The following is a 9,148-nucleotide window of genomic DNA, read 5'->3' as shown; positions in this document are numbered from 1 at the left end:
TTGGTGAATCATTGGTGAATGTTGGTGAAATCCAGTGAAATCCAGTGAAATCAGCTCTAGTGATATCAGACAGAATATGAAGCGCATGGATATATCAGAGGATATGAGAGTGCTCACTCCCGGGTTTTCGATGCCTCCGGTATAGTGCTGCCCCCACACAAAATCCTAGCCTGTCCTAGCCTGGATCAGATCCAATCAGATCCTACACCGACAGTATAAACAGAGAAGAGTATAAACAAGTATAAACAATTATTGTGGGGTCCTGTACAGACCCCTTTTTTGCAATTTGGCTCTTGGAACTTTATAAACAACAAAAGTGTACGTTTTTATAGAAGAAACTTTTTTCTGTACATTTTTTCCAAAAAAGGGCTCTGTACTATAACCCGCAATAATACAGAGAGTATTTCAACACAAAGAGCATTTGGAAAAAGTGTACAGAAAAAAATTTCTTCTATGTATAAAAACGTACACTTTTGTTGTTTTATAAAGTCCCAAGTCAAATTGCAAAAAACGGCTTTGTACGGGACCCCACAATAATACAGAGAATATTTCAACACAAAGAGCATAAAAAAATATTGCTTCTTCGCTAAATGCAGCCCGCCCGCGTGATCGAAAAATCAAGCTCTGTCAGTGTCTTTCCTACGAGAAACATATCTATGTTTCTCTGTCTTCTTCGTAGTTCACCTCGAGTTACTATTTCCGCTCTCTCTCTCTCTCTCTCTCTCTCTCTCTCTCTCTCTCTCTCTCTCTCTCTCTCTCTCTCTCTCTCTCTCTCTCTCTGAGAGTAGACGTGGTGAACATCGCTCCGTAAAAGTAGTGCATTTTAAGTGGTTAAAGTGTGAGAGAAAATTATAATAAAGTGTTGTGAATATAGAACTAAGTGCCAGGACCGAACATACAAGTTCACAGACTGGAATGTTGCTGATTTCTGGTCATAATTAAAGTGTTTCTTGTGCAAGGAAAGTTGTCACACGACAGGTAGACATTAGCATTTAACGTGGCACGTGACGCGGTTGTGGGAACCTGTTGATAATATCGGTGGCAGCCGATAATTATCGACATGGATCCTCTTGATGAATATGCCGAATATCGATGTTCGGCATGTAAGAAGGCTATAAGAAGTCTAGTCGTGACATGTAAGTCGTGCGTTAAGCTTTTTTTCCATCCTGGCTGTGCAAATAAGCACAAAATTTATGATCAGAACAAGGAGTATGTAACATGTCCCGGCCCGTATGAGAAGTTCTCAGTGGAATGCGAAAAAGTAAAGACACCGTCATCGGCAGGATGTAGCAGAGAAAGACTGGGATCTATTGGATCCATTAGTGGATCGAAAGATATGGATTTAAAAATAGATTGGCTGGTACGATCTGTTAAAGAAATGAAAGACGTAACAGCAGGTAAGAACGAAATAAAAATGATGATCAAGGAGATTGTGAAAGAGGAAGTAGATACTATCAAGCGTGAGTTGGATGACCTACGTAAAATGATACAGGAAGGAATGCCTAAGTCAGCGGAATGTGTGCTCAACAATTACAGTGAAGCAGTTAAGAAGAAGAGAGAAAACGTCATTATCGTCAAACCGAAGACTCAGCAAGAAAGTGAGACCACTAAAAAAATAATAAAAGAAAAGGTTGATATTAAGAATATGCCAATGGGGATAACAAAGGTACGAAAAGGAAGAGAAGGAACAGTAATTCTAGGCTGTGAGACAGGAGAAGAAATGGATAAATTAAAAGATGTAGTACAGTCCAAGCTAGGTGACAATTATAATGTTACAGAATCACTACAAAAGAAGCCGAAAATAAAAATTGTCAATATCAGCGAGGAAGAAATGGAGTTGGATGATGATAAATTAATAGATACAATCAAGAAACAGAATAGTATTGGTGAATCTCACATAAACATAGTAAAGAGAATCCAGGAAAGAAAATATATGGATGATAGTCAGACCAGGAGTAGAAGAAAAGGAGGTAGATCTATGATAATTGAAGTAGATGAAGTAACTCATGAATTGATGTTAAAAAAAGAAAAGTTAAATATAGGCTACAAATAAACTACTAACGACTATGCAAAGTCTAGGAATGAAGCAGTATATAGACAAACCAACGAGAGTTACCAATATTAGTAAAACAATTATAGATCTAGTTTTTGCGAATAAAGAAATAAATGTAGAAGTAATTTACGAACCCAAGATAACGGACCATGCGTGGATAAAAGTCGTCGTAAATACAAACAAGATTGTAGATAAGTATAAAGAATTCAGTGGAAGGGATTACAACAGTTATAATGCGGTTGAATTTGTTAAGCTAGTGGAGAGTAACCTTGAAACAGGGCAAGAATTAGATATTAATATAAGAGCAAGGAAACTAATCAATAGTATTGTTGATGCGCTAGATATCTCGGCACCTAAGAAAATTTTTAGAATACCGAAAATATGGGAAGGGAAAAAATGGTATTCCAAGGAAATAGAAGAGTTAGCGACTAAAAGAGATGAGGCTGTTGATTGTAATAACGGCAAGTCTGTCGATAAAGTAGGTGCAAACAATTATCATCTGAACAGATAGTTGTAGTGACACCTGTTGTGTACTACTGCGTGTTGTGTATACTCTGAACAATGTATCTAATACAGTCTCTGTACGACCGCACAACCAGAAGGTCTTATATACAAGTATCAGATTAAAGTGTTATATTAAAACCAGTCTATACATATATTCCTACTCTGCTCATACCCAGTAAAAGTAATACTGTTATTACAACAGATAAAATTCAACAGGTTATGGGCCCAGGTCCAAAGAAAAGTAAAAAAGGTAAAAACTAAAAACTAACCTAATACTAAGAGCTGTCGAAAAGTCTAAGCAAAATTAAAATCAAGTAAAAAAATAAAGAGCAGTAATAAGTAAAACTGTAGGAAAGTGAAAAAATTAATAAGGCTAACAAGTTAAACCATAAGTGTTCTGTTCGAAATTCAAATACACGTGGTCGTGAAACAAAAGTGAAAATGGCTGCCAGAAACGGTTATAATGAAGCAGATCATATAGAAAAACTGAAGGACGAAACCAACTTTCAGTTCTGGAAATTCCAAGTGACGATTCTGTTTAAGTCGCAAAACATACTCGATGTAGCGACTGGGAAAATTGTGCCAGCAAACGATTGGAACGAGCAAAAGAAGCTAGACTGGGAACTTAAGGATGCAAAAGCGCAAAAAGTTATCATACTTTCAAGTGAGAAAAAACCGCAAATGCATCTCCTGCATTGTAAAACCTCAATGGAAATGTTCAAGAAATTAACGGCCATATACGGAAAAGATACGGAACAAATGAAATGTACATTGCTGCAAGAATTCTTTAACTGTACTTTCGAAAAAGGAAGCGATATATCGACTCACGTGAGTACTCTTGAAAACTTAGCTCATCGATTAAATTCATTGGATCAAACAATAGACGATACAATGTTAATAACAAAAATATTAGCTACTCTTCCTGTTCAGTTCAAACATTTCGCAAGCGCGTGGGATTCGACGCCATTGGCCGAAAGGACCTTGACGAATTTAATAACAAGGTTACAGCTAGAAGAAAACAGAAACAAACAAAAGGACGATTCGCCCGACAATGTTGCCTTTAAAGCTTCTGTTAGAAGGTGTTTCAAATGCAATGGTTTTAACCATTTGGCTAAGTATTGCAGGTCAACAGAACGTAATCGCAACGAAAGAGGATATAAGGAGAAATCTTTCGAATCGGCGAGTGACCAATCATCACAAAGATGCGGAATCTGTAAGAAATCTAACCACTTAGAGAGAGACTGTTACTTTAGAAAGAATAAAAATGTATCAACTGCTAGACGTACTCAAGACAAGGTATGTTTCTACGTTAATAAAAACAATGACTGTGAAAATAAATGGGTAGTTGACTCAGGTGCATCGAACCACATGATTAACAACATTAATCTTCTAAGTGATGTAAAAACTGTAGAGTCCGAAATATCTACTGCAAAAAAGTCGGTAACAATGAAGGCCAAAGCAACAGGGCAAGTAATAACTGAAAATTGCACACTAAACAATGTAATACTGATTCCAGAACACACGAAAAATTTATTGTCTGTAAATGCAATCACTCAAAACAATGGAAAGGTTGTGTTCACCAAGGACAAAGTAGAGATTTCAAAAAATAATACAACGGTACTTGAAGGATCTCGAGGACAGAATGGACTATATGCAATCGATTTCAATAAAACAAACAAAACTACAAGTTTGCTAACATTGCAAAACGAGACCTTACTATGGCACCGAAAACTTGGGCATTTGAGCGGAGCAAACATGAAGAAATTGGAAAAATTAAGTAAAGGTATGAACTCAATGTCTATATCTACTAATAACCTAGAAACATGTGACATATGCATGAGAGCGAAACAAACGCGAAAACCGTTTAATACGGAGAGAAACAGAGCCTCAAAACCATTGGAAATCATACATTCCGACGTGTGTGGACCGATAGAACCACCTACCTGGGACGGGATGAGATATTTTGTAACAATTCTCGATGACTTCACGCATTTCACAGCTGTATTTCCCATCAAAGGAAAATATGAGGTAACAGAAACAATTAAATACTATTTAAATCAATGTAAAACTAAATGGGGAAAACAAGTAACAAAGCTGCGGTGTGACAATGGTAGAGAATTTGCAAATAAAGATCTAGAACAATGGTGTAAAAACAATGGAACTGTATTAGATTTTACGATACCTTATTCTCCACAGCTAAACGGCAAAGCCGAAAGGTTGAACCGGACAATTATGGAAAAAGCAAGAGCTCTTTTGCTGGATTCCGGATTAAACAAAGAGATGTGGGGAGAAGCTGTAAGAACAGCAGTTTATTTGTTAAACAGAAGTCCTACCACCACGAGTGATAAAACGCCAGCGGAAAATTGGCATGGAACAATTCCTAACCTGGATAATTTACAAATCTTCGGATGTAACGCCTATGCAAAAAAGCTTGGACGACTAAAAAAATTAGATGAAAGGAGTACTAAATATGTTATGGTTGGCTACTCCACTTGCGGATATCGCTTATGGGATGAACAAAATAGAAAAATAACACTAGCACGAGATGTAATCTTTAACAATGAGAATAAAGAAGAACAAGAAAACAATGAAAGTAAAATATCAAAGGTAATGATTAGAATAGAAGACAGTAAAACAGACGAACATCAAACAGAGAATACAGAAGAAAATCAAGAAGAAGAAAACTCGGAAGAGACAGACAGATCAGAAAACTCTGAAGAGACAGGCAGATTAGAAAACTCGGAAGAAAACGAAACATCTGTAAATGAGGATGAAGATATACAAAATACTGATCAAGATCGACAAGAAATGCCAAGAAGAAGTGAAAGACAAAGAAATCTACCAGAAAGACTTGGAGAGTACTATGTACATCTAACGTACAAGGAAGCAATCTATGGAGAAGATGCAGAAAAATGGAAAGCTGCAATCGAAGAGGAAAAGACATCCTTAAAAAAAAATAAAACATGGATTGAGGTAGATCCTAATCACATATCAGACAAAAAGATTTTGAGTGCAAGATGGATATTCAAAATAAAGGATGATGGAAGACACAGGGCACGTTTAGTAGTCAGAGGATGTGAACAACAAAAAGGAGTTGACTTCAACGAAACCTATAGTCCTGTGCTACATGCAAATCTTTTCAGACTGTTAATGGCCTTATCTGTTTTAGGAAATTACAAAATTCTGAAATTTGATATAAAAACTGCGTTCCTGTATGGACACTTAGATGAGGAAGTCTATATAAAGTTACCAGAAGGATTCGGAAACACAAACAAATTCTGTAAGTTGCAAAAAGCTTTGTACGGACTGAAACAAGCTCCAATAAATTGGAATCAACGTTTCAAATCATTTGTAAAACAAAACGGGCTAGATCCGATTCCTTCAGACCAATGTATTTTCAAATCAAAGGGAGGTCATTTGATATTGGCAATATACGTAGACGACGGAATAATACTAAGTAAAAATACTAAATATTTGAATCAAATTAAAGAAAAACTGTCAAAAGAATTTGAGGTAAAATTTTTTGGCTCTTTTGAAAATTTCTTAGGTGTTAATATAACTAGAAATAATACTTCGTTAATATTAGATCAAAGTAAATTTGTTGAAAAAGTATTAACAGAATATGGAATGGGAAATTCAAAGGCTGTTTCCACTCCTATAGTAAGTATTCATACGAATACTAATTTAAATGATGAAACATCAGATACTCGTTTTCCTTATAGAGAATTAGTTGGTAATTTACAATATCTAACGTCGAAAACTCGACCGGACATCGCGTTCGCTGTCAATTACGTAAGCAGATTCGTAGACAAACCAACAAACCTAGATATAAGTAATATAAAACGCATTCTCAGATATTTACAGGGAACTAAAAACATTGGTATTCAGTTTTCAAAACAAAACGCTCAACGAGAAAATGAATTAATTGGCTACAGCGATTCGGACTTTGCTGGTGACGTATCCACAAGAAAGAGTACTACTGGCTTTGTCATATTTTATGGAAATGGACCTATCAGCTGGTGCTCCCACAAACAATCCATAGTTGCACTGTCAACCACCGAATCCGAATACATCGCTGCTGCAGAATGTTGTAGAGAACTTACATACCTAAAAACTGTGTTAGAAACTTTAACTAATTCAAAGGTAAAGGCTACACTATTAATAGACAATCAGAGCGCTTTGAGCCTAATTAAAAACGGAATAATTCATAAAAGAAGCAAGCATATTGATGTACGATTTCAATTTATCAGCGAAAAATATAATGAAGGGACTATTGACATAGAATACTGTCCATCTGAAAAACAGTTAGCTGATCTACTAACTAAACCCTTAAGCAATGTAAAATTTAAAGAATTTAAGAATAGTTTACAATATACTATGTAGAAACAAGCATTAATTAACAGCGCTCATGAATCAATGATGTGTATTACTCAGTTTGGTTTATTGTTCTTGTGACTACATATGTTAAAAGCTATAGACAAGGCAATTCAGTAATATTTTTTGGTTTCTAAAAGAAATAATATTCAATCTATGTTGTAATTATAGAAATAAAAAAATTAATAAATCTCTTAGACAAACTTACCGTTAAGAGGAAGTGTTGATTGTAATAACGGCAAGTCTGTCGATAAAGTAGGTGCAAACAATTATCATCTGAACAGATAGTTGTAGTGACACCTGTTGTGTACTACTGCGTGTTGTGTATACTCTGAACAATGTATCTAATACAGTCTCTGTACGACCGCACAACCAGAAGGTCTTATATACAAGTATCAGATTAAAGTGTTATATTAAAACCAGTCTATACATATATTCCTACTCTGCTCATACCCAGTAAAAGTAATACTGTTATTACAACAGATAAAAATTCAACAGAGGCATATAAAAAAGCACGGTACGATAACACGGAACAAAACTGGCAACAATTTAAAATTGAAAGAAACGCAGTAGTAAATTTAATTAGAACAAAGAAAAAAGAATACTATGAAAGCATGATTGATCATAACAGAGGCAATCCCACAACAATGTGGAAAACATTAAAAGAAATTATTAAAGGAGAACCAATAGGCGCGAAAGATGTAGAAAACATAGATTTTGAGATATTAGACAATAATATGGAGTGCGGTTTAGCTGATAAATTTAATTTATATTATATACAGAGTATTCAAGACGTAATAAAATCTATAGATCGAAATTATACAACAAGCCCAAATAAGAGAACTATTTATTATATTGAAAAGGAGGGAGAGCTGGAAAAACTTGAGCCAATTACGACGGAACAGTTAGGCGCAATCATTAGGGAATTACCAAAAAAGAAAGGCACAGAAGAAGGAATAACCAGCGATATATTACGAACAGCGTTTAGTGCGATAGGTAAAGAATATTGTGATATAATAAATAAGTCTCTGAGTGAGGGTTGTTTTTTGAAAGAGTGGAAAACATCCACGATAATTCCAATACCAAAAGTAGATAAACCAAAGAGAGCAAGTGACTATAGGCCTATTAATATACTACCAATATATGAAAAGGTATTAGAAATAATAGTGAAAAAACAAATTGATGATTACTTGGAAAGTAATAATATCTTAACGGAACATCAATCGGGCTTCAGAAAAAATTATTCGTGTGAAACAGCAATTCAAACAGTTATAGATGAATGGAAATTGTCTATTAGTGAGCGGCAAATAGTAGGAGTTATTTTTGTAGACCTTAAACGGGCATTTGAAACAATCGATAGAGATAGATTATTAGAGAAACTATATCAGTATGGTATTACAGGAACGGCTCTAGAATGGTTTAGGTCCTACTTAAAAGATAGAATGCAACAAGTTCGATTGATTAATGGATGGTCTAAGATACTGACAACGGAATATGGAGTGCCACAGGGTTCGGTATTGGGCCCATTGTTGTTTATAATATATATGAATGACCTTGTTAAATTTTGCTCCGAAGTATGTAATATAAAAATGTTTGCAGACGATACCCTAATATATGTAACAGGAGAGAGTAGTGCGGAGGTTGAGAGTAAATTGAATATTGCATTTAGCATAGTGGAGTCATGGATGAATACAAATAAACTGAAGTTGAACGCGGGGAAAACGAAATATATGTTAGTTAGAAGTATAAGAAAAGAATTGAGAGGCAATACTATTGTGAGATGCATGGATGGAAAGGAAATTGAGCGAGTAGAAATAATAAAGTACCTAGGGGTAATTATTGATGATAGACTCAGATTCAACGATCATTGTGATTATATGTTAAAGAAAATAGGGAAAAAAATAAGTTTTTTAAATAGAATAGGAAATGATATCTCGGCTTACACTAGATGTACGATATATAAGACAATTATAGCTCCTCACTTTGAGTACTGTGCGACACTACTAATCGATATGGGAGAGACACAGTTAAGCAGGCTCCAAAAGCGCAAAACAGAGCAATGAGAGTCATATTGCAATGTGACAGACGTACAAGGATTAATTGTATGCTCCAAACGCTGCAATTCATGAGTATAAGACAAAGGCTGTACTACAATATGTGCATATTTATTTTTAAGATATTAAATAATATGATGCCTGTACAATTTAGTAATAGACT

This window comes from Lasioglossum baleicum, chromosome 19, assembly GCF_051020765.1.
Source record: "Lasioglossum baleicum chromosome 19, iyLasBale1, whole genome shotgun sequence".
NCBI lineage: Eukaryota > Metazoa > Arthropoda > Insecta > Hymenoptera > Halictidae > Lasioglossum > Lasioglossum baleicum.
The sequence above is the reverse complement of the archived record's forward strand: the minus strand, read 5'-3'. Positions refer to the sequence as shown.